The sequence below is a fragment of the Phalacrocorax aristotelis genome, chromosome 6 (genome assembly GCF_949628215.1).
Source record: "Phalacrocorax aristotelis chromosome 6, bGulAri2.1, whole genome shotgun sequence".
NCBI lineage: Eukaryota > Metazoa > Chordata > Aves > Suliformes > Phalacrocoracidae > Phalacrocorax > Phalacrocorax aristotelis.
This window is the reverse complement of record NC_134281.1, coordinates 14,064,485-14,089,680: the sequence shown is the minus strand read 5'-3', so window position 1 is coordinate 14,089,680 and position 25,196 is coordinate 14,064,485. Positions and strand designations below refer to the sequence as shown.

At 43.5% G+C, this 25,196-nt stretch overlaps 1 long non-coding RNA gene across 1 annotated transcript in view; it reads right to left on the bottom strand.

The window, feature by feature from the left end:
• The window catches only part of LOC142058333 (uncharacterized), a 36,583-nt gene extending 32,192 nt beyond the window's left edge, over window positions 1-4,391 (bottom strand). The window contains exon 1 of the long non-coding RNA XR_012660914.1: window positions 4,136-4,391. This is a non-coding gene — a long non-coding RNA (uncharacterized LOC142058333). The remainder of the gene's footprint in view (window positions 1-4,135) is intronic.
• Window positions 4,392-25,196: the final 20,805 nt, after the last annotated feature.

The window sequence follows — 25,196 nt, the reverse complement described above, 5'->3', positions numbered from 1 at the left end:
TCCAGCAAGAGAAGGGACAAAAATAGGGAAACAATGAAAATTTGTTTAAAATTAGAGAATTTTGTTAAACAAAACCTTTTGCTATGCAGACAGCCTATTGTTACTACCACTTTTCTCCCCCCCTCTCCAGTTAAACAGCAAATTATACTTATCAAAGAAAAGAAGGTAAAGAGAAATCTGAAAGGCTGTGAGAAACCTTTAATTATTAGTATAGTGGCATGAAAAGCTGTTGAGCCCCTTAGAAACGTACATGGCCAATTATCAAAAAATATAAGAGATGCAGAAAGAAAGGTTTGTCTAATAAGTATGAATCGCAGGGCCATTTAGAACATCAGTGTTAAAGCATTAGAGTTAAATGGAAAAGTAAAAAGGGGCTGATGGTTTTAACTATTTCACAGGAGGACAAGAGGTTGATACTGATAAGACAAGCAGTATAGTGAAGTTAATTATCTGCGGCCCTTGGTGCACAAAGCTTTTTGAGCTGGTGATTAATAGAGATAAACCATTCAAACTCCACATTTCTAAGGTGAATGAAGATGGCAGAGGAACCGCACAGCCCCAGCATACTAACTACTCTGACAGCAATGGGCCTTGCTGCTGTGGAGTGTTCTGGGCATGTTTATCGCACCCAATCTGCTCGCCCTCTTCTAACATTAGGGAGGTTTGGGAGGTACAGAGAAGGGGTGGCCAAACGTCCCAAGCACATCTGGGTGTTTGCTTCATTGGAGATGGCTGGGGCATCTTCCCTTTAACTAATAAAAATAATCTTTGCAAAATGCTCCCGTGTTACCTCTCAGAGTAATGCAGTCTGGGAGATGCTTATATGCAAGTATTTAACACCATGCTGATCCTTCTTGCACTGTATTAGCTGTTTGCCCCAGGCCTGCTTGCTGCTAGGTTTGTGTAAAGGACCTCTCCTTCAGCTCCTCACCCCACCCCGCAGCTCAGGTAGAAGTATTGCAACCTCCCTGGACCAGGGGTCAGTGGAGTAGATAGGGGTTAAAAGTGCTTGAAGAAAGCACACGTCCTAGATATGAATTCTGTTTTATAATCATGGAGTACCTGCATGGAGGATGGGAATAAATTAAGTGGTCTGGCGCTTTTGTGGGAACTGGGAAACAAAGATGTGAATGCAGGACTGATTCAGCTCTTCATCTTTCTGAGACAGATAAATCAGGCACCATAAGGGTTATCATGCGTGAGTCTGGCAGATAAGACCTAAAAAATGGAGAGCCTGGATGGACAATCAAGAGAGGCAGATCCTGCTCTTACAAGATTTCCAGCCAGATCACCAGACCAAAGCAATTTAGACACGCTCCTATGACACTCCTAACTCTCCAACCTCTGGGATTTGGGTCAGACATTTCTCCAAATCTCTGGAACTGAAAAATTCCCAGGAGATTTCTGATACTTCCTGCTGGGCCCCACTAGATGCTGCAAATGCTCATTTTCTTCTTCTGATGTTTCAGTGTTTCTGTCTAGAGCCCAGCTAGAACAATGAAGTTCAGAGACAGCAGCGAAAATAAAAGTAATCAGAAAAAACGGACTCCATTTCTAAGCTTCACAAACTACTTGGTGCATAGGTTTCCAGTTCAATTTGAATTCTAGGATGACTTTGGGGTCGGCTGTTATTTTCTCCGAAGTGGTTCCCTTGTCCTTGATAAGTTTGGAAAGGCATCTAAACTTCAGCATCTGCAAACAAAAGAATCTTATATTTTTGGCCAAACTAAATTGAATAAATTTTGTGTTTGTTAATTGCATCCAGGCCAACCTTGCGCAGGGCCAAGTTTCAGCCCAGTGGGATTTGCACATGGCCTGGATACAAGCTATTGTAAATGGGGATCCCTGAAGGAAAAGCTGACAGATGGTGATTCTAAAAATGTTTGTCAGAGCCAGCCTTTGTGACACAGAAATCCCATAGCCAAGGGGGTCCCTGAGTTGGAGAGATGGTTCTGAACTATACAGAAGGCCAGGAGAGTTTGTTGGTACTGGAGAAGTCTGACTGGGCCTCTTCTCATTGCCTGCCAAACCAGTTTCCATTAGAGCCCCCCTCTCTAAGATCTGGTTATTTGGACAAAATGGAAATTGGATCAATGCTGCACCTGATTTTCCAACTACATATTCCAAAACCACTCTGATTTTCATGCTATAAAATGGGACCAAGATGGACATAGCTTCTCTGAGCTGCATGGAAACCGTTCTCAGCCAGTCCCACGAGCAGGGTTACAGTCTGACTTGTGCATCAGCACTTCGGTGATGGGATGAACACCAAAATTCATTGGCCCATATCCCTATTAGTACCACTTTTCTTCTAACTAAATGTCTGGATTAAAAGTCTGGACCAGGAAAGGTCCCATCCAGTGCACATAAGCAATATGCAAGGAAAAATTTCTCCTTGTCATTTTCAGGTCAAGCACTGCAGATCCAAATTATTCCAAGCAAGGATGATAAGATCCAGAAACTAATTTCCAAGTTGGCCTCATTCATAACAGCAGCATCCCGAGACACCAACAGCTTTGCCAAAGGGGTCTGCAGCAAACATCAAGTTTTTGCAGTTAAGATTCACCCTTGGAAACAACAGGTCTCTCCCTTCCCTTGCTCATCCTCATTAGTGTCAAGTTTTGGCAGTTGCCAAACAAATGGGTTTCAGTAACTCAATGCAAAGCAGTGGGAAAGGAGTTAAAACAGGGTAATGCACCATGAGCCATCTCTGCCCAATAACTCCCCAGGTGGTGGGTGGGAGGCTGGAGCATACCTGGACCAAGTCCGGGGCACAGCAGAGCCCAGTTTTTCAAACAGCCTAGTCACCTGGGGGAGAGGGGAGCTGGCTCCAGGATGGCAGCAGTGGCTCCAGGAGAGGTTACAAGGCCCTTGCAATCAAGTTCAAATTACATATCAGACACATGCTCCCATGAGCAGACTCCTGACACCAGCTGCTTATTTTTAGACTGGAAAAGCCTTTTAGCCTTTTCTTACCAACACAGGTGGTGAGGCTGGTGCATGCAGACCACCAGCAGCACCAGCAGCCCCATGGCCATCCCTGAAGGGGCAGCACCAACAACCCTCCAAGCACTTTGTGCCATCCCTTTCCCCTCATGGTGGAAAAGGATCAAAGCAGTTTGGTTGTATTGCAGCAGAGAGGACCATGCGAAGCTCTCCCGACACCCTTGCATGGCAGGCGCGAGGACCCAATGCTGTGCTGCAGCACTCCTTGCCCCGCTGCATTGACCAGCCTTGTTTACTCTCTGCTGAGTGCGTCAGCCATGATTTTTGGCAATGCCAGTTTGGAAATTTCAGGAAAAGAATATAACATCTCAGGAATTTCTTGTGCTTCCTTCTAAGAAAAATCCCACCTTTTCTGCATTGCTCTCTTCATTATTAAAGGTGTAACCAAACTAGTACACAAGTCCAGGCACCCTGTTAGCTCCTTCAGCAACTGGACAAATAATTTGGATCTAATTGTTTATTTAATGAATTTTGCTTTCTCCCTGCAAACAGCAAGTAAAGAGTCTGCAATGGTTTTGGATACATTTTTTTTAATTTTCTGCAACTAATTTTCATCACTTGCATCACTCATTGCAGCATTTATCATCTGAAAACTGAAATTTAAATCCTTCATCTGGCTCTGAGTGAACATAGTTGTCACGTGCTTGTTTATACCCACTTAAGTGGTCAAAAAGTTTAGAAAAACACATTAAAGAGTTTGGAACTGGCCCCCACCCCTCAACATTCTGTATCATTAGCCTATTTTATCTGTTGCCAGTCATGGCAATGCATAAATATATACATGCATATGTATGTTTATGCCAGGATATTAATGGAAAGTCAATATAAAGAGGGAACAGGCAGAGCAAATACATTTACCATAATTTCATGTCAGATGACTGCTTTATGAAAATGCGCATTCTTTCTCTTACATCCCTGCAATTATAGATGGGAAACACAAGCAACAAGAACTTATCTAAAAGATACCCTTCACAGGGACAGAAAAAGCAAAGTTCACAAAATATTTCAGACATGAAGATAAACATATTTAGAAAAAAAGAAAAGTGAAATGAACGCTTCAAATCCCTAAGTTTAAACAACAGATGACATTAAACAAGAAAACCAATCTTTCCCTCTCAGGGGAACTCACCTTTTTGAACTCTAACTGCAACACAAGGCTCTGCTCAGTCCTTTGGCTCCTGCCATCTTGCAAGATCCTGCAAAAGAGCTTATTTTCTAAAAATCAGTGTGAATTAACTGGGGGTAAAGGGGGTGTTTCTCCAGCAAAAATATCAAATAAACAGGGCTTCTTCTAGAAGTTTAAATTTTATTTGATCCTCTTTCTGCATAAGTCATCTATTCTGGAGACTTTTACAAGGAAGGCTAGAGATATGTGCAGCCCTACAGTGACCGTCACTGCTGTGTCCAGGCTGCACATGTTTGGACTTTGCACAGGGCCTGATCCAGCAGCAGAGAAGGGCACCCACACAGCAGGGGCTTAGCAGGGAACAGGGCTTAGCAGCAGTTTATGCAGGGCTGGCACAGCATGGGATGGGGGGCCCTGAAGGAGCTTAGTCCCGCTAGGAGCAGAGTCGCTTCTGCACAGGTGTTGCAAAAAAATATGCCTAAAAGTTTGAGGGATGTATCCAGGCCAGAGCATTTTATATGGAGTAAGAATAAAAAAGAGCCAGGATTTTGGCAGAGAAGTAACGGAAGAGCATAGGCAGAGCCAGTCTAAATGTCCAGTAGAGCCATTTTGCCCCAAATACCAACAAGATTTTTATCAAGGATAACACAAGCCCTCAAAAAAAAAATCCAGTGTTGCAAGTTTGTTCCTATCTACCTGACTGCTTGGTTATACCCTTCAGGCAGGACACAGCTCCTGAACAAACTCTTACCTCACCTATCATTTTTTTTGGTGGGCTTAGCTTGATCACACTATTGCAAAGGTAATTTATTAGCTCTTCTCCCTGCTTTACACCTCTTGCCCTGAATCTTTGCTCTGTTATGGTTGATAGCACTCCCAAGGCAGCCATGAAAAATATCCCAATTGGTTGTGCCGTCCCATTATGGGAAGGGCTTGCTCTTCCATGGCCATATCTGGAGAGGAAATGATATAACACAGTGGTGACGTCTCTGTGAAGATAAAGTGTTGCTCAGAGTAAAATCAGGCTCCTTCATGTTTCTTCTATTTATCTCCCATGCCAGCCATTTGTTAGGAATTTATACGTGGTCTTTAGTCACTGTTGACTCACCTTCTCTCATTTGCTTTTAATCACTCTTCTTACAGCACAGGAAAGGTGAAACCCTGCTCACACCTAAAGCAAGATTGGTTAGGAGAGGAAACTGAGTAGGAAAACACTGGGCACATCTTCCTCCTGCAAGCCATAGTTCATGCATGCTCCTTAGTGGGACTGGAGACATGTAAGATAGTATCCATCCCCCCTCTTCCATCTCGTTTTTCTAATGACTAGTTTATGGTAGTGCAACAGGGGCTTTCCAGTTTTTCGAAGCAGAATAGTCCCGAAGTACTAAAGCAGTCTGGAGAAACCCTCCCTAAGTGTGTTTTTGTTATGATAAAACCCCTTGATTCAAAGGAACGACCTGGGCACCCAAAGGGCAGCTTTTGAGCACCCTGACTCATGCCAATGCCAGCAAACAGTGTGGTTTCCTAGTACCTTTCAGGATGAAAGGCTTTCAGAGGACAATTCAGAGATGTTTTTGGAAGTTATGGAATGCTGTAAATTAGCCAGCAAAGACAAAACATGCAAAAAGCCTATTCCATTAGGTAGTCTCTGCTATGGAGTCTTCTTTTCTGAGTTGTATTTTAGTGCAACTACTGAAGATAATTCACTATAAAGCCCTAATAAATTTGCTGAATGGCATTTTTTATTTTACATAGGAACCATGTAGCCATATGCTCAACTCCACTCCTTTTCACAAAAGTCAAGTTAGGCACGTACTTGGCATCTCCAGACTCTGGTTCTGAATTCAGACATGACAAAATACAAATGTGCATGTAACTGCACAAAAGGGTAAGCGGCTGCTGGAAAGAAGGAAGGTGGACATCAAACAGATGATATGGTTACTTGGCAAAAGCTGAGAGACATCCTGGTGAATTTTTACATACAGAGAAAAAGAAACTTTAGTCAGAACTCACTGGGATATTTTAATAAAAAGAATAAAGTTTAGAAATGGGAGAACTTTAAAACAGCAACTCTAACTTTTTTCTGGCAGAGGTGAGACTGACCGTTATTGGGGGCAGGTTGCAAAACACACAGATTGGGAAGATGTGGATCGCAGCACAAATGGTTTTCAAGTTAATGGCAGGTTTCAGATTATAATAGAGACTCACTTAACCACTATTTGGGAGGGATTTGATGGGATCACCTCAAATTGTAATGATTAACTGCTTGATCAATTCTGAAGCACCTAAAGAAAAATTATTTTTTGCTCCAGGTCTTCATTTTCTGTGATGAAATTAGAATGAACAGATTTCTCCTGTTTCACAATAGTGTTTCTGTTCCTAAAAACCAAAGTATCTTTTCAGCCTGTAATAAAGCTAATTTGGTTCTTTCTATAATGCCATGAACTTGCATTGAGTCACACAAAATGGATGAATTTGATCATATCTGCTTGGTGCCCACAACTACTCTCTCTCTCTTTCACACATGCACTCATAAATACTATTTTTACCTATATGTGTGCATACACATATACACAAACATATGTGTACATACACAAACATATGTATGTATACAAGTATAACATCTTGCGTGCCCAAACCAAGTAGGTGGCTCATTGAATTTTAATAGTTTCTGCTTGCAAAGTTTTCCCATAAAATCCAACAATACATTTCAGAATAAGAGAAAAAAGGAGAGACAAAAGAGAGAGAGAGAAACCAGCACTGCTGAATGTATATTGAGCCTGGACTACTTCATTTCTGTGTGTTGAAACTAATTTGTTGCATTATGTTTCTATCTCTTGCATGTCCACATCGCCACAAGGTCTTATTTTTACAAAACAGACCCATCATTCTTTCCCACAGGATGAAAACATGGTTAAATACTTGCTGTAAAAAAACCATTATGTGATGTGCTAGCCAAATGATACACTAATACTCCGACGTAAGTGCTTTTTTGGCAGCTACTCAAAGGAGCAAAAATTACATCGTTTTCAACCCCAGTGATGATAAGATTACACAAAAGAAAGCAAAATATACAAAACGGGTTGATGATAAATATTGTACAATAAATGGAGAATAAGCCGGTTTTCTTGCTGTCACACCCTTTGCAGTTTTCTGCAATTTTTCCATCGCTTGAGGCAGCCACACCAATTATTTCCATCGTATTGGGTATCCCCTGAAAAATACCTGACAAAAATAAGGATTTGAAAGATTCCTTTTCAGGAACTTCCTCCACCAACTATTTCCTCCTTTTCAAATGGGGCTTTCAGAAAGGAAGTGGTGGCCAGCAGCAACATTCCCCACGGGAGGGACCCATCTTCCCTTCACATGTGGAGAAGCGAGAATATCCTCTTATGAGGCAGAGCCGGAAAAGAAATCATCTTTTCATCGACAGTGTATTCCGACCGGATAGGTGTCTGGTGTCTGGTCCATGATGGTACCTTCTGAGGTCTCATTTCCAATTGGCTTCAAACCCCACATTGCAGAACTGTCAAGAGCCCATTGGCTTATCCTCTACCCTACTTATTTCAGTTGGAAACAAATCAAGACATTAACAACAACAACAAAAAAGCAACCCTTAATCTCCACTTAGATCTTCCGCCACAGTGGAAAGTTTTTCTTACATCCTCAGTGAGGTGCTCAAATATTTCTCCTTCTTGCTAGCAGGAGCAGGGTCGCTGGAAATGTTTCTTGCAGCCTTTCATCTTTTTTTCCCAGTTTGCAAACCCTATTTCCTGCCTTCTGCATATTTCTTTGCTCCTTGTAAGTGCTTAGTAGGTATGTGGAAGGAACCATCTCAAACACCAAGGCTACACAGGAGCTGTTTGCCTCAAGTCTTTTTTGTTGTATTCAGGTACATAAATCACAGCTAAGCTCTCTAGATAGTTTTTTAAACAGAGGGGAAAAATGAAGGAGCACGGTTAGGGTGAGGCATGGACTTGGTGGATGGGAAAGTCTGCAGCAAAGAAGCCACTAGCTGCCTTATTATTCTCATTCGATGCAGTGTGTTTATTCATAATCTCCAAATGTCCAGTATCCAACTACAGTGGCAGCCAGTGGACCGAGTAACTTCTATGACTCCAGCACTCTAGCATCTGATTACAGGCACCCCCAGAAAGCATCCAGATTACTTGGGAGCCCTATGCACCCGCTGCCATCCCACGCTGCTTGGATGCAGCCACACAGCTGCCGCATGTGGCTGAGAGCAGGGGCTGCCCTGGGGAGCCAGACGAAAAGCAGGCATTCGATGGCAGCCCTGCAGCAATATCCCTTTTGCACAGCTGTTTGCAAGGGCAGACTCACGGGAGGGGCACAGAGAGGGGCACCAACCCGGAGGTGTGATACCGTCATGCACGTTTGCAAACACCATTTAGCGGAAGTCAGATGCCTATTTATTGCTTTCAAAGGGAGACGAGATCGGCTCTTAGTGCTTGCAGGATCAAATGGGTAAATTAGAGACAGAAAAGATCGCCATTCACGCTAATGGGATTTACACTCTCAAATCAAGTTACATGGATGCATTATAGGGAGTTCACATTGAGGGGAGCCAATTACCCCATTAGCACTGATAGGAATTGCACTAAGGCATCATGTGAGAAGACACATGCAAAAAGATCACAGCTTCCCCTCACTTATTCAGGATTGTTTTGCAGAAACAAGGCAATAACTGATGGATCTCTCTCCCCGCAAAACATAGGCCAGGGTTTAGATGTTCAGTCTTGGCTTCATCCAGCCACTTAATTCATAAACCTGGGAAGGAACTTCTTTCTGAAGAGTTGTTACGAGGAGGGCTCAACTCTTCTACACCCGTTGCCACCTCTTTTAATAGTGAACAAGGGCGTAAACCCAGGCAGGCCTTCTGCTGCTAAGAAAGCCATGGCCAGGGATCTGCCATTTATCTGTGGTTCCTTCTGACTCTCTGAAGTTGCATGCTGGCTTTGTCTCTGGTTGCTGCTGTTTATCACCATCTCTTCACTGGCAAGTGCCCAGCGGACACATTTATTCCCTGTGCAGTGCACAGAGGCATCTTAAACAGATACCTGTAACCCTATTGACAGTTCTTTAATGAAGAAAAGGCAGCAAAATTAAATGCGAGTGGCATATTACCACACTTGTTTTAAATTGATATTTAATTAAAAAGTTAATTATTAATTAAGTTTATCAATTGCACATCAGTTGTTCAATAGAAAAGGGCTCATTCATTTAATTATCTGTGTGCAACTGATAGTATATGCTTTTTAGCCAGGCAAGGTTATCTCTGCATCTGTTCTAATTTAGATCAGTTTAGCTTCTAATCTATCGAGAATGCTTCCTTTTGCGAGCTTTTGATTTGATCTATAAATGTTTACTCACAGAACTGTTAGGTATTAGAAGCTGATCAAATACAGGGAAGAGCTGCTCAGAGTTGCATTACGCTCACCAAAGGGCTCCAGTGGTGCTTTCTTGCAAAGAGCTTCTCGGGGTTTTCTTTAACAATGCGCCTGCCGTAAAAGTTTCAAAAAAGATAAACATCCACCCCGAAAGTATGTTAATAGCCCAAACAATGGGGAATCTTCAAAGGGCAAGAGAGGCCTGAGAGTAGAATACAGCAGCAGACACAACCACTGCCGGGCAAACCTCCTCACTGCTTTTGCTGCAGAGAGGACCGCAGGGCATGGGCTGTGGCAAGGGCCGGGGGCAGCCCTGCTGCAGAGAGATGCCAGCTCTGGCCCAGGGTGCTGGAGAAACACCAATTTTCCTAAGGGGTCCCCATGATCAAAGGATCAGCCTAGGACATTCCTGCTCTCCTTTCTCCCTAAAATGATTCCTAGGTACAAATCGACAGCTATTTAAAGAGGATTTTTGGATGCCACACGGTAAAATATGCAATAAACTTCCCCAGTACTTAGATAGTATAACAGAGAGAAATACCCTGTGGAGGGTCCAATAGTGTATCCTAATAAATGATGTTGTATTTATTTATCTGCAAATCATGGTTCTGTTCAGTTTCTATTAAAAAGTATTAAAAGTAGCATTCAGTCATATATTTAAAATGCTAAGGGGTGCTGGTATGTTAGTATATGATTGGGGGTCAGACCTGTCTGATGCTGAGGATGCTGAACACCAGTAAAATTAGTACAAAACGGAGGATACCCAGAGCTTGCAGCATTGTAGGAGTCTATAGATAGGCACTGTGTAACTAATAAGAAACAGCCACCAGCTCAACCTTTGGGGCTTCAGCCAACAAAATGGACTGCAGCACTTGCATGTCCCTAAATAGTTCTTATATCCATTGCACAGTAGATGGCTTTCCACAGGCAACGACCACAACAGAGTCCATGCCCCAGGAGCCTAACGCAAATCATGAACACGAGACAAAAAACACAGCAGACCACAGAGGGTAAGGCGAGGAAAAGGTAAGAGAAAAATGCTACAAAACAGAGGGCTGATGGACTGCCTTGAGGGGGCAATGCTGAAACAGATGTGTCTTTTCAGAGCTTAGTTAATCAAGAAAAGGAAATGTATCACAACAAGTAAATAGCTAAGGCACAGAGGTTCATATAATTCAGGTGAATACCCAGAGTCTGCAGCTTGTATTTGATCTGAAGACAACAAGCCCAGGGCTGTCTCCCATCTCCTGAATGAAAAGCACTAAGGGGAGAGGGCTTTTAAAAGGAAGGTAATTTACAATGCAATATTGCCGGGGGTGGTGGTGGTGGTGTGTTTGTACAACTGGAAAGAGGATAAAAGAGATCTTCCATGAATAGTAACTGTATGTTTATAGACGGGTGCCTCTTTGCCAACTCTGCATGCAATCTGCATTCATCTTCACCAGATATTCAAGTGGCAAGACTTTTTCAAGCAACAATGTTTATAGAAAATGACTATTTTGAAGCTTTACACACTAGAATTTGAGGAAACTTAAAATTTACATTTACAAACATCATCAGTCACCCTATCTGATACATCAGAACAGAGGAACCTGGCTTAACTACTATAGATGGGCAGCAAACACCAGTCGGTTTCTCCAGAGATTCACTAACATTGGTTAAAATGAGAAATTTATAATACATCTGCTCAGAGATACTCTGAAAGAAGCCAAAGATAGAAAAGCACTGATTTGTGAGGAATTACTTCTACCAGTCCTCTTTCTTGACTAGAGGACAAAACTGGAAAGTTTCCTTTCTGTTCTATCACCACATTCAATGTAGCATCAAGACATGGGATGCTCCTTTCCTTCAGTGACAGAACTAAAGTGAAGATAAAGAAGAACTTCCACATGGACATAAGTTATCAGTGAAAAAGCCATATAAGCAAGCAGCTCTGAGAGATGGGGAACAAATAAAGCCTGTTTGTTCTTTAAGGTGCCACTGCACAATGAGATGGTTGATAAAGTGAGAGTTTTTGCCTCCCCTTGACCCAACCTCTGCTTAGGATCCTCTGTTGTATGATAAGGAGTGAATTAACAGTGTGACCTTTTCCTGACAGAGGTACCAATTTAGACTGTCATCCCCATTCAGCCAGCTATTCTTACAAAACCTGTAAGAATTTCATATCTCAGCTCTTTAGGCTTTGTGGCCAAGTGAGGTTGAAAAAGTTACCTAGGGAGGGATTCAGAGATGCTAGCCTAATGTAGGACCTCATACCATTTGTCTTTGAATACTTGGGTTGCAAAATACACCTTGGACAATTTAAACAATTTCTGCATGTATTGAGCAGTAAGTTTTAGGATGAGAGTATTTCTTTATGTTACAAGAAAGCAATCAACCCCTTCCATCCCCAGCAAATGCAGAAATTAATTTAAAAGAACTGGTTTCCTCTAAACTTATGGTCCAAGAGGGTCAACACTTGCCTTTCTATTACCTCTGGGTTTCTGCCCCAAAGGGCAAACCTCTCCATCTGTCAGCAAGCAGTAAGCAAGCCATCAATCAAGAAAGGACCAGGCCTTCATGCAACACTTTGGTTAAACCTCTGATTTCAAAGCTGAATCTTCTGTGCCCTTCTCTAGTCCTGGGCTCCACTGGCAAACGAATACAAAAATGCCGCTGGGGAAAGTGTGTTTGTGTGAGATTTTTAACCCAATTTTGCAGACTCAGATGTTAGGCAGTTTAGATAAGGGGGTGATTAGAGGTCTAAGCCTAAGGTTTGAAATACCCAGACTTCCTGGAACCACTGGTGCAAATCCCAGCAGGGCTGACTCAGCCCTCCAACGTCCTGATGAAGATAAAGTGAACTCCATGCAGAAGTGTGACTTGTGAGTCTCTACCAGCCAAGAGCCCACTGGAGTGGAGATAACGATGGTGGTGCTACAGCATAGAAGGGGATTCCTTATGTGGTGGCGGTATAGTGCCCTGAGTCTGTCCACACCACGGCTCCTGCCGGTGCTCTCATTCCTGGGCTTCATGAGAAGTAATTTATGGATTCTAAACTTTTCTAGAGTTTTGCTCCTGCATGTCTTGGTGTGCACGTCCAGAGTCTTATAGTGTTTCTGGCAAAACTATTGTCCCCCTTATCTTTCTGTTGCACTATATATTGAGCCCTTCAGAAGAGCACTGTATCAATATAGCTGGTGACTCACTCAGAGAAAAGGCCTACAGAAACATATTACACTGCTTTTTTTATCAATCAGTGCTGTGATCCAATCAGTTTTATTTTAGAAAATAAACCAGACTCCCAGATCTCTGCTATGGTCTTCGCACTAACATATGGTTTGCCAAGCACACCTATCCCAAAGTTATCAGCAAAAAAGGTCTAATAAACAAGCTGAACTAATCAATTTAACCTTTCTTTTCCTTTCTGCTACTGGACAATTAGCCAACATTAACGCAAACTTCTAGCATACATTTCCTATTTCAAGTTATTAATAATATTCTGCTTTAATAATTCACAGAGTACTTGCAATTTATTCTTTTGTGCTGTGTTCTGAAAATTAAGTCATCTGATCAGGAGCTCCTCAGAAAAAAGATAAAGAAAACCACACAACCTCTGTAACCATCAAACACAGCATTGATGACTGATTTCACAGCTAAGTATGGTTTGAAATGTACTTTAGGAAAGTATTGAAAGAGCAGAGCTAATTAAACCTTTGCTTTCCAGTAGCATCCACCTCATTACAGCTCATACATTCACAGGGCAGCAAATCCACACAGGACACACATACTTGAATATTCTCAAATGAAACTCCACAAATGGACATTGGTACAGAACCAGTCCCACATTTTGTCATTCCTTATCCCATACTGAGACCAACAGATTAATCAAATCGACCGAACTCAATAGCAGATACTCAGTTCTATTGCTCAGTCCAACATAAAAACAGTAGTAAGAAAATTGTAACTCATCCTCTCTCTAGCTCCTGTTTGCACTGTGGCTAACTGGATGACCCATCAGCGCCTCCACCCTGGAAATGCTCTCCAGCAGAGGCAGGAGATGCTTTGCTCATTCACGGTTCTTTGAGCTGAAAGAGGCACCCCCAAACTGCCATCCACCAAATGCATACAAGTAAATTAAAAACAAAGAGGTAGCTTCAAGAGAGGTGGAAATAAGGATCCTGTTTTCCTGGACTTCATGTTCCCATGGTTGAATTAACCTGTGTCTAAAAGGTACAACTCTCACGTACATGCTGTGATGGAAACTCCTCCAACGGCTGCATCCACAATGGCTGCAAGAAAGCATCTATCCTTCTTTTCTTCTCTCTCATACTTTTTGAACACTAGTACTACTGCTCTTGCAGAAGCTTTTCTTTCAGTTGAAATAATGGTTTGGTTGCTTCTCGTCCACTTGCCTTTTATTTTCACAAAACAAACCAGGAAAACAGTACCTTTGAGACCTCTACCCTTCTGCCACCTCTCACTGAACCTTGCAGATAGGCTTCAGTGTTGTTGGGGAAGGAGTGAGACCCATTTCTTTTAAGCTAAGGCTAAAAACGGCTCCAGAAGCTATGCATGCACACATGATAAAACTAAATAACTTAGTGGAATCCTTAGCCTTCCAAATTAAAAACCACCTGGTTTTTAATGCCATGCAGCCAGCATTCTCACTCTGCTTTGGTCTGACTTAAATTGTAATTCCCTCGGGGCAGAGTTTTTGCCTTTCCATTCACTTTTAAAATGCCTTGCGTGCCCAGCAGCTCTAAGTATAAAATAATCTCTAGAGCTGCAAGGGGAAAAGTCTCCATGAAGATGTGCCTGAATTTTGTAACGAAATTGACTCCATGTTGAGATGTCCTGGTGCACAAATATTTCCTCGACAGGGTGTGACTAGCACATATACTTGCTTTTTACCATTTCATGTTTGAATACACATGGAGACTGCATCTGAGCTTGGGTAAGCATTCACATCAGAAGCAGCTTTGTAAGTGAAACTCCCACTCAGAAAACAGAAAGAGTAATTTTTCTTGACCCATCCCAATTCAGCAATAAAATTCAAATGTGGCACACCAGACCATCCAGGCTTTTATTTTTCCTTTCTTTCTGTTCTCCATCCCTCACCCCTCCCTTTTTTTCAAAGCAACAAACATTTTGTTGAATTGTTCTAAATAATGACAACATTTGAAACCACTTCAGTCTGTTTAAGATCTCAGGGGGAAAATTTGGTGAATAAATGGCTTGGAATAAATCAAATCATTCTGTTCTAATAACTGTCTCTCACTCTCCTTATCTCAATTGCTGTCCCTACTTCTGTGTGCTCCCGCACCTCCCTGGCCAACTCCTGGGCATTGTCCCTTATTCTGAAGCCACCTCTCTGCTCTCGTCTCCAGCTCTGTGATGGTCCCCATCCAATCTCCTCTCGTCAAGCTGTCAGGCTTCTCCTGTCTCGTCTTCCATTGCAACTCTTCTCCATGCAGTCCCCAACCTCCATCCACCAGCCCCACACACCCTACTGCTAGGCATCTCCTTTCACCCCCCTGTCCATCGTGTCCCCTGCATGTTGCACAGTGCTCTCCAGTGAGGAGCTCTGACTCCTCCCCTAAAAACTCACATAGGCACGACCCCACCATCTAGACCAGACCCTGATACCCTCTACACCTCATAGCAAAACTAAGCTAACACCCTCCATTTCTCCCTCCTTTCCCTCTGCACCTCCATCTCCTTCCCACGCTGTCTTTTTCTCCCATTTGACACAGTAGCTCTAAAACTTACAGCAGTGCTTTTTGACGGCCTTTGTGTACAGTTTGCACAGAAAATGCTATGCGGCACTGCGCTGCCTCCATGCACCCAGGCCAGAGCTGTGCGGTGAAGTCTGAGGAGTCAGGAGGGGTCAACCATTGCTTTGACCTCTTAAACCCATCTGCCTTCACGCAAGCAAAGAGACATGCTCTAAACATGTATTATCTTTTCAAGACATTTGTTTCGGGAGCAAGTTGCGTTAAGCAAAGGTACGTCAATTGATAATAAACCTGCTCCACACTGTCATTTGTGGGTGATTTGAAGAAAAACAGACCATGTAATCAGGTCTAAGGGGTCCCTAATACCAGAGACGCTGGTGCTGTCAGCTATAGAAAATAATTAGAACGTTATCCCTGTGGCAAGGAGAATGTAAATACATCTAAAATACGACATAATGACATTCTCCTCTGTAAGCCAGGGGATCTGCTTCAAATAAAAGGGCCATTAACACAACAATTAAAGCCGAGGGGGCCGGTGAAGTAGGGAGCCGGCCTGGTGCAGGGCGAGGCGAGCGATCGCCCGGCGTAAATCTTTCGCCATCCCAGGCAGGAATGTGACTATTAGCCCTCTCATGACCCGAGGGCTTCCCAATAATGCATCTGCTCTCTGTCAGAGCCAGGATTTCGTAACGTCCTCCAGCGCGAGCCGAGGGCCGACTCCACGGTGCGGCGCCAAAGAGGGAGCCGGCGGGAGCGGGGTGGCTCCACGCTGGACGTTGGCCCCTGTTCAGCAAAGCACTTAACCGCACTCTGTAGGGGTGCGTCTCCTCCCAGGGCTGTCTGGGCGCTTGGAGGCGAGCAACCGGTGGCCTTCGCTGAATTGAGGCTGTTCAGGCTTTCCTGGAGCAGAGCTGGACCCGTTGTCATCTTCAGCACTTGTCCTCTCCATCTTCCCTGGGGCGGATGCACCCCACGGACCAGGCTGTCCTGAGATGCTTTGGGAACATCCTTTTTGTGAAACTCCAGCTCAGGGAACCTGTGAGAACCAAGGGATGGAGAGCACTGCAGAAATCTAAGCATGACTCAAAGGAAATAATATCACTGCTTTCACTGTCCAGGCAGCAAACATTCTGAATGTGCTCCAGGCAACGCGGAGACAATATTTTCTATAAGCTCTATAGCAAACTTACAGGAATGATGGCTGAGTGCTTGGAGAGGACAGCAGTTCCCACCTTTCGTTCAGTCTGAAGTAGGTGAAGATAAAAGTGCCAAACGCATCAGGAACTTTGATTCTGGGCAAAATGCATCCACAGCACGCCCCTGCAGGTTGTTGGCAAATGAAAAATATCACTGAGCTGGCAGAATTGGCTTCTACAGTAACATCAGGTTCAGACATAAGTTTTCGTATAGCTAACAAGTTAGGTCACAAATGCAGATTTTATTTGTTTCCTTGTAGAGATAAAGACGTCATCAGGCTCAGAAGACTTTTTTTTTTTTAAAAAAATTTGGTGCCTTTTTGTGGTAAATGTAAAATTTTATATGTCCAGTGGAAGTTTGTGAATGCCAGAAAACAGGAAATGATTGATACCAACCTGCCTGGTTGAGTCACGCAGGAAGAGAACAGTACCAAATCCAGCTTTTTGGGAAGATTTGTCAAAAGTCAGCTTTACTACATCAATCCTCTTTTTCAGTTATACTAACCCTTCTAAGAGAATGACATAGCAGGGACTTCAAAATAATAAAAAAAAAAAATCCTCCAAATTTTACTTTTAATCCCCAATGTTTCAAAATCCAAACATAACATGCTTCCTATGTCCTGCTTTGGGTGTATGAACATTAATACCACCACTACTCTCCCTCACTCCCTCCCCGCCCCCCATTAAATAGTTGTAGGATATACAGAAACTTGTAGAGCTATTTAAAGATGACCTTTAATTTTGTTAAAGAAGACAATGTATATCCTCTCAACCTTTATGAGTAAGGAAGAGCTGAAAATTACAACTGCTGAAGTCACATTTCTCTTACAAAATCATACCATACACAGAGAAAACTGTTAGAAAGACATACAGAGAGGATTTCTCCTTATAGTGCATTAATAACTTCCACAAAAGGAGAACTTCTTTAAGAACTGAGAAGCTGAATAACTCAAGGCACACTAACTGAAAACCAGGACCTGACATCCAGAAACACTTGTATCCCATGAAACAAGGCTGGGCTCTGGTTGCCGACTTCAGAAAATCAGACCCAATTTCAGGGAAAGAGAAAATGTCTTGTGCACAGTCTATGCTGTGTGGTCACGCAGTCCGTCCCCTACTGATAGATGCAGGATCAACACCCTCCAGAGGATGGACACCTGTCTAGGAGATAATTATGTATGTCAAGGTACAGCACTCATCACTGTAGTATCTTGGTATGGAAAAAACTACATTAGCAAAAAAATTAGCTGTGTGTTCAATACAGAATAATCTTTGAAGATTCTCATTACAAGTAAACACAAGGATAATAACTGCTGGATAAGCTAATTAGTCATGCAAATCTGATGAATTTTCATTGCCTCCTTCCAGCCACTTACTTCTTTAGAAGGCATTGCATTTTCTGAGTAGTGCACAGTTCAGCATCCAATTCATATTAGCTGGGCAAAAAGACAGTCCTTTAATCTTCTGACACTTTGGTCCTCAGTGTGAAACACATGGAAACTTTCCAACAGAGAAACAAAAAGAGTGATAATATAAAAGAAAACATTAGCAAAATCTCCCATGGAACAAAATGAGGTGGTGTTCTCTGGCAGATCTCATGCCTGAGCACTGTGGACAGCAGGAACTTATAACCTGCGAATGCAAGGACAGCAACCAATGCATTTGTCTCTTTCAGTTGTGTGAGCTGCCTTATATATAATAGAGCTAGTAAAAATGATCTGAAATAAACAACAGCCAGCCTGTATAACTAAGGCCACTCTGGCCAAAAGAGTTGTGAATGTTCCAGCAAGCTAGGAACAAGTTTCTAGACAGCTGGAGACATTCTGAGCAAACATGGGCCAAATTAAACTGATGTGGGAAGCCAAAGTGAAACCAGTAAAAGCTTGCCTACTCAGATGACTTTTGTTTGAGCTGGAAGCTAAATTCAAACAAAATTCCTAGGGTGATACTGCTTCAACTGCGACAGCAGTCACCTGAGTCATGTGATAAGCACTTTGCTTTAAAAATCTCAGCATGTTACTCCTGAGAACATTTGCACATCAGATCCATGAGAAGCAAAAAGAAGGGAGAAAAAAGGGAGAAAAAAGCTTTTATACAAACCCTGTGAACCAAGTCCCCTATGTCTCTTTCCTTCCAGACATTTCTGAAAGAAACAGCTCACTGGAACCACAAAGAACAACAACAACTGGGCAGCATTCTAATATGGGACATCCTGCCGGACCAGCCTGAGCCAAAGGAAAAAAAAAGCCATGAAAGTCAGAATTCAAATTGGACACTCAAACCCAAAGTCTTACATTTTGGGGCATTTTTTTTCATTTAAACTAATCTAATCAATTGGTCACAATAATAGAGGGTTCAAGCAGCTGGCTTAGTTAGGTCCGTCTGTGATGAACCTTGGAACCAAAGCCATGTGTTCAAATGCACACACATTTGAAAATGTGAATGAAAGATCTACTATTGTGTCTTAAAATATCTACAGTTGACTTTGTGCATCACCACCAATAAGTGTCATAGCACACACTAACATTGTTTGTGGATCCTCCAATCAGTTCCCTAGAAATACAGTTTACACATTTTTAAGTCCCAGGGACAGATTTCCTCTCATACTGACTTACAAACCACAGGTGAAGGTTTATCAAGGGTCATTGCCTTGTACTGATGATCCTATCTTGGGAATGGCTGCAGATCAGCGGGCACGAGAAACTATATGAAATGGTTATCAAGAAAAGGAAGACTATAAAACAAGATAGGAACATGGGAAGAGTGCATTTTTTTCCAGGAAGAAGTAAATATCTGGAAAACTGACAGGAAAAAAACCCAACCCTGTAGTTAACCATTAAAAGAATTCCTTAAAAGCAGAACCTTTAAAAGAAGATCAGTGGCAAAGCTTACAAGTATTGTAATATCCAGTTATTATCTTCATCTACAAGTTGGTATCTAATTTGCTTCCTCCCTGCTAGCTGGGGAATAAGATTTCATGGCTCGCCCTAGTAGAGCAGGGGCTCTATGTAACATATCCCGCCACCCTGGTCCCCTGTTGCCCACCAGCCGGGAAAGAAAAGGCTGTGAGGATGAAGAACAACTGAGCCCAAGTCCCAGCATGGCATCAGATTGTGGCTGGACTGCGTCTCCCAACACAGAGTCCAGCTTGGACCCAGGAGCTGGAAAATGCTCCTTGGCCCTTATTCAGCCTCTGGGATATTTTCCAGAACTATACCACCTCCAGAGCCAAGGTCTGATAAAATGGAGCCTGGGACTGGACCAGGCCTATCTTTTGGATCCACAATGCCAAAACCCAACAACCAAGCCACCACAAATCCAACACCGTGCTTGACAAGTTGGGTCACTGCAGGCACCATGTACCTGAGGTCTGCGTTTGGGCCTATCATATGTTCCAGTATGGTGCAACTCACCCTTTGATGACCATTTACCTGAAACAGGACCTATAAATGCTTGGTTTTGCTAGCTCAGAGCTGTCTCCAACTTCTCTTTACTCTCTACTACTTCTCTGGCTTTTTTCATATTTTGCAGCCTCACAGAGATAAACTTGGTGAGTAAATGGCCAAGGGATGTTGAGGCTGCTGCAAGAACAAAACCAACCACTGACTTTCTTTTTATCTAGTGAGGCAAAGGCTTAAATTCTCCTAAGAATAGATGGTTTTCTATTGAAAATAAGATTCCTAGCAACAACGACAAAAGACATAAATGTCCTAAGAGAATATAAAGAAACTAGGGTAAATTACTTTAAAATCAGAAATCTAGGGTGAAGGGGAAACTCCCCAAAAGTGAACAAGTGCTCTTCACATTTTAAATAAAGGACGGATTTTTTTCCCCCTTTTTTTCTTCCTTTCTTTCCAGCAGCTAGAAGTCCCATCTGGTTCCTGTTTCTATTCGTCTGATCTCCCAGAAACTTCTAAAAGCCATAAGCATCAGCCAAAAATTCCCCAGGCATGGACTCCTTTCCAAAATAGCCCACAAAACGGCATTTTTTAGGTGGGTTGGTTTGGAAGGAGCAGGGGGGGGTGTTGATTTCTGTAACATTCCTAGGAATTTCTTGCATCTATTCTCCCCTCTAGAATTTCTTCTCTGCCTGAATCCTCCTTCCACTTTCCGCCGGCATGCTGGCCAGCACAGGGACTACCAACTCCCATGTGGCAGGATTCTGGTCTTCTTGTGGGAGCTCACAACAAGTTTCCAGGAGGTTTTTATCCCCAAGGAAGGCAAATGAACTTGCAGTTCCCTCACAGATGAGGTTTCCTCTGTTGGGCTGGTGTCAGTTTCATCAGAAGCCACATAACTGGACATTTTCCCCTGCTAAGGTGTTATCAAGACAGGACTTTTGGAAATAGCAAGTTGGTGTAAATAGGTAAGATAGACAAGGCAAAGAGGCCTGGATCATCTCTACATGCTCTACTCCATGGCCTTAGGGACAGGTGGAAGAGCTTGAGTGTTTCCAACAGATCCTCAACTGTTATCTGGCCTGGAAGGCAAGGCAGCAGCGTGCAGCACCACTGGCTCTCATGGCTAAAGGGAACTATGGCTTTCCCTGCACAGGCACAGCTGGAAAGGGGCGAAGGCTGGCTGAGATGGGGGCACTTGCCTGGTGTTCCTTTATGACAGTTTTGCTGCATAGACATTTGGATGATCAATAATTTGCCCCTCTGAAAAGCAACCAGCATGTCCAACTTCTGTACATTTGGGATCAGATTCAAGCAAGTTTTAATAAAGGGGTTAGCTCTCACTGACTTTGACATGTGCTTAAAAGCTTCCCCAGACACTTTACACAGCTAAGACCAAACAAACGCCCAAACAAAAGCAGCCTCATTTAATTCATTATGGGCATACCTCTTGGTTGCACCCATACTTCTTGTAAAGACCTACAGTCCTGTCATGGAGACTCCACGCACCTTGGTCTCCTCTGCTTCTGAAGCCTCATAATCCTTCACTGGATCAAAACAAATGAAGGTACAATCTTTCAGACAGTGATTCAGAAACACAGGACAGCTCCAGAGATGGAAGATGAACTCTAGACGTCTACTCCCTACGTGAAAGCAGTTCAGGTCACTGATGACTAAAGGTTGCTACTTTTAGACGTCTGATTTAATGAGATTCATTTAACCTCACAGGAGAACCCAGCTGCCTGGCTGGACTCATGCAGCATTTGTAGTACAGCAACAGAATAATCTAAAAGGTCACAGCCTTATCTCCACATCCTGGACTTGCCACTTGCTTGTGCTACTTGCCTTGCTTAAGAAAAAAAGTCAGAGGTGTAACAGAGAGCAAGAAGGCTCTAAGGCTCTGTGGCACAGCTCCATGACACAATGTGATGCCATGCAGAGCTCAGGGCATAACCTTCAGCAAGCATCCCAGCAATAGCAGTGATGACGGTGTGGTGGCAGCACCCAAGTTAACCTATGTTCCTCAGCAGGGCCAGTTCATCACTAGCTCAGGTATCTATATTTGTTGCACTAGCTCAGCAGATGCTCTCTGGTGTGGCCTGCTTTGCTGGCAGACTCTGTATGGAGACTAAAGGCCACACAGACCACAGAGACCAAAATCACCACTTGGGTAAGTCTGTCCAGCCAAAGTTGAAGTACACTGGCCAGGGGCAGTGGGCAGAGACTTTCTCTTCTGCTGTCAAATGCATCCACTCAACAAGCCTTTGGGTCATCTTAGCATCTAGTCCAGGTTGAGAAAATACCAGTGGAGTTTTCTGGCCCTCCTGGCACAACTGTGGCATGTCAGAGATTACCAAAAAATCCTGATATCCCCTTGCCCTTCCCAGCCACGAAATAGGTGAATTCGACCTAGCAAGATATTTGTACCAAAGACCGACTGGCGTTTCTAGTCAATGCACAGTTTGAGATGCTGCTAAGAACATCTCTCAAACCCTCAGCAAAATTAAATGCTTCATCAATAAAAAGTAAACACACTTCATTTTCTATTTATAAAAGAATCTCTCCCTCCCCCCAATGTTTTATTTTAGCAAGTGCACTCAACCATGTTCTCAATCTGCACTTCATTTCCTGCTATTCAGTTTTCTGTGGTTCACAGACAAAAATACCTGGGGGAAAAAAAAAAGCACAATACCAGATCCCAGAGGGCTCTGATTTACCACAGGAGAAAAATGTGGCATGCTGTATAACAGGAGCCTGCTGCCCAGGCTGGGAGCAGGAGGCACAGTGGATGAGGCAGAGATTGTTAAGCTCAGAGGTGGTGGTGCCAAGAGCTTCTCAAGTCCTCTCCCAGCCAAGATAGTGGAGAGTAACCCTGTCTTCCTCATCTGCCATTGATCCCTGTAGGAGCAGTGAAGAAAGCAAGGGGGTGTTTCTATGCAGGGCAATCCTCCAGCCCAAGAGAAAGGGCAATCAAGAGCTTCAGTGCCTGCTCCTACCAGACCAGGACTTCTCGTTGTCACGGAGAAGAAACAGAGGAATGTATTTCTGCAGCCATTTCCATCCACGAGGATCCTAGGTGCTTGGTCTTCTGCAGCTATGGTTGGCATCAGGCATGAAAGCAGGCACAACCTGACAGCAGATCATAACAGGGTTTATAGACCAAGATGTGTAGGGTGTCCCCAGGGCTGCAGGCAGGATGTGGCCATTCTCCTTGTGATTTGGGCAGAGGGATGAGGTTTGAGAAGAGAGATGGGGAGGAAATTTTGTGTACTTGGAGATGAGGTCCTCCCCACCCACTGCAGCACAGACTCTCCTCACCCTGCAGATGCTTCTGGTGTTGCTCTCTACCAGAGAGGAAACATGGGACACAAGTGAACCAACCCAGCCTGAAAAATAATCCCCCAAAAGAAAGCCAGCAGATCCACCTCCACCACTGTAGCAGGTCAGGGCAGGCAAGGGAGAGCAGGCAAGGCTGGAGATGGAGCCATGGCCACCCTAGCAGGCATGGTCCTACCCTGGCTGACCCACCAGTTGCAGTGATGATGGAAACCACAGTAGGGACCTCACTCACACATTTTTACCATGTCCTTTCACCCCAAGCAATGTAAAACAAGACACTAAATAGGTGACACAGCATCAGAAATATCAAACTTTGTCTGTGCTCCAGCTTCCCCTGCTATCCCCAGTGAAGAGTTGCAGCTATAAGGTTGGTTGTGGTTGATGTAGCAAAGGGGAAGAGGAGAGGGATGGAGCCAGGTCAGAGGACATGGAGAGGAAAAAGATAGAGAAAGGAAAGACCAGGAGAAAGAGGAGGCTTGGGGCTAAATACAAGTGTTAGTGAACAGAGAGGGGTTTGTAAGCACAGACATGGGAAGGCGGGGAGAGAGAGCCAAGGATAAATTGTTGTGAGGAGTGCTCCAACCCTGAAATAAATATAACCGCCCAAGGGGGCTGTGTGACTCAGTCTGACATTTTGGCTATTTTTTTTCATGCCACCAGATGTAATCAATTTAGCTGGGGGGTGAGGGGGGAAGCACACACATATTTTTATTGCATTCTAATGTCCGCAAAAAAAAAAAAAAGTGTTTTGGTTTTTTTTCTAATCATAGTATACGGCACTTTGTACAAAACTGAGCACAAGCAGAACTTCCACCTGCCCTTTACCATCACAGAAATAGGAGTTCTGGGGACCGGGGGCAGCTCAGTCTGTCCAAGGGAAGCCTGAGCAGCCCCCTCATCTCCACTGCAGCAGGGAGAAAACCTCTGAGCTGAAGAAGGGCATAAAGGATAGCTGTGCAAATCTGTTCACATTCGCTCCAATATGCATGAGGGAACAAATATGGCCAATAACATCCTAAGATATTGTCGTGCTGAAATTCTTTGTTTACCAAGAAACGACATGTTGAAAGCCCTTGGCATTTATGAAGCAGATGATTTCTATTCATTTATTTGAAGCATTTTACAGTACTTACCCAGACACTTGGAGCGATTATCTTGCCAGATCTCATGTGGAGGACTGGGTCATATGGGCGAGCTCCAGAAAAATCTCCTAGCGTCCTAGAGGAAGTGGTGTGGTACTCGGGTAGGTGGTGCTCACCCCTCTGAGCACATCCAGTACCAAGGCAAGGGAGGGGGCCCATCTTATTGCTTATTACTTTCAACTGTAGTTTCAGTTGGGTATATACAAATCTTCAGCTCCTGTCTAAACCTGTGGGGAAACGTTTCTGCGCACTGTTAAACAGCCATGCATTCCACCCAGAGGCTGATGCTGTTATGTGGTAGGTGAATAATTCTTATATTTACTTGCTGCAAAATATTTTGGACTCTGGAGAGTTCTTGCTCAGGCAGACTCCTCCTGAATTAATAACAGCTTTGCCCGAGCAACAGTTAAGAAATGAGAAGAGAGTGCTGTGGAAATCAGTATTTTTTAATTCATCCTGGTGATGGGCTCTGCAGATAAAAGCGCTGGCAGGAAATACCCATTCTCCCTTTCTACCATAAAACCATCCACCTCTAGCTCCTGCTCATGTATCTTCAGAGGATCCATAGGAACTTAGCCCAACACAGGACTTAGGATCACACATCCAAAAACTAAGCAAAACTATTCACTGAACTGGCTACGGAGTCTCCATCCAATGACCAAGTTAAAATCCATTATATCTAACATTTAAGCCATCAACGGCCCTGCATTTTATTTTAAAATCTGCAAGGAGATAGCATTCCTCAAGAGTTACTTCCACCATGGCTAGATCTTTGGATGCCTTCTCCTTGCATGGCTATTGGCATGGAAAAGAAGCTGTAGCTAAACCTTCCCTTGTAGGGCCTCCCTTTTGTCAGCTCTCTTT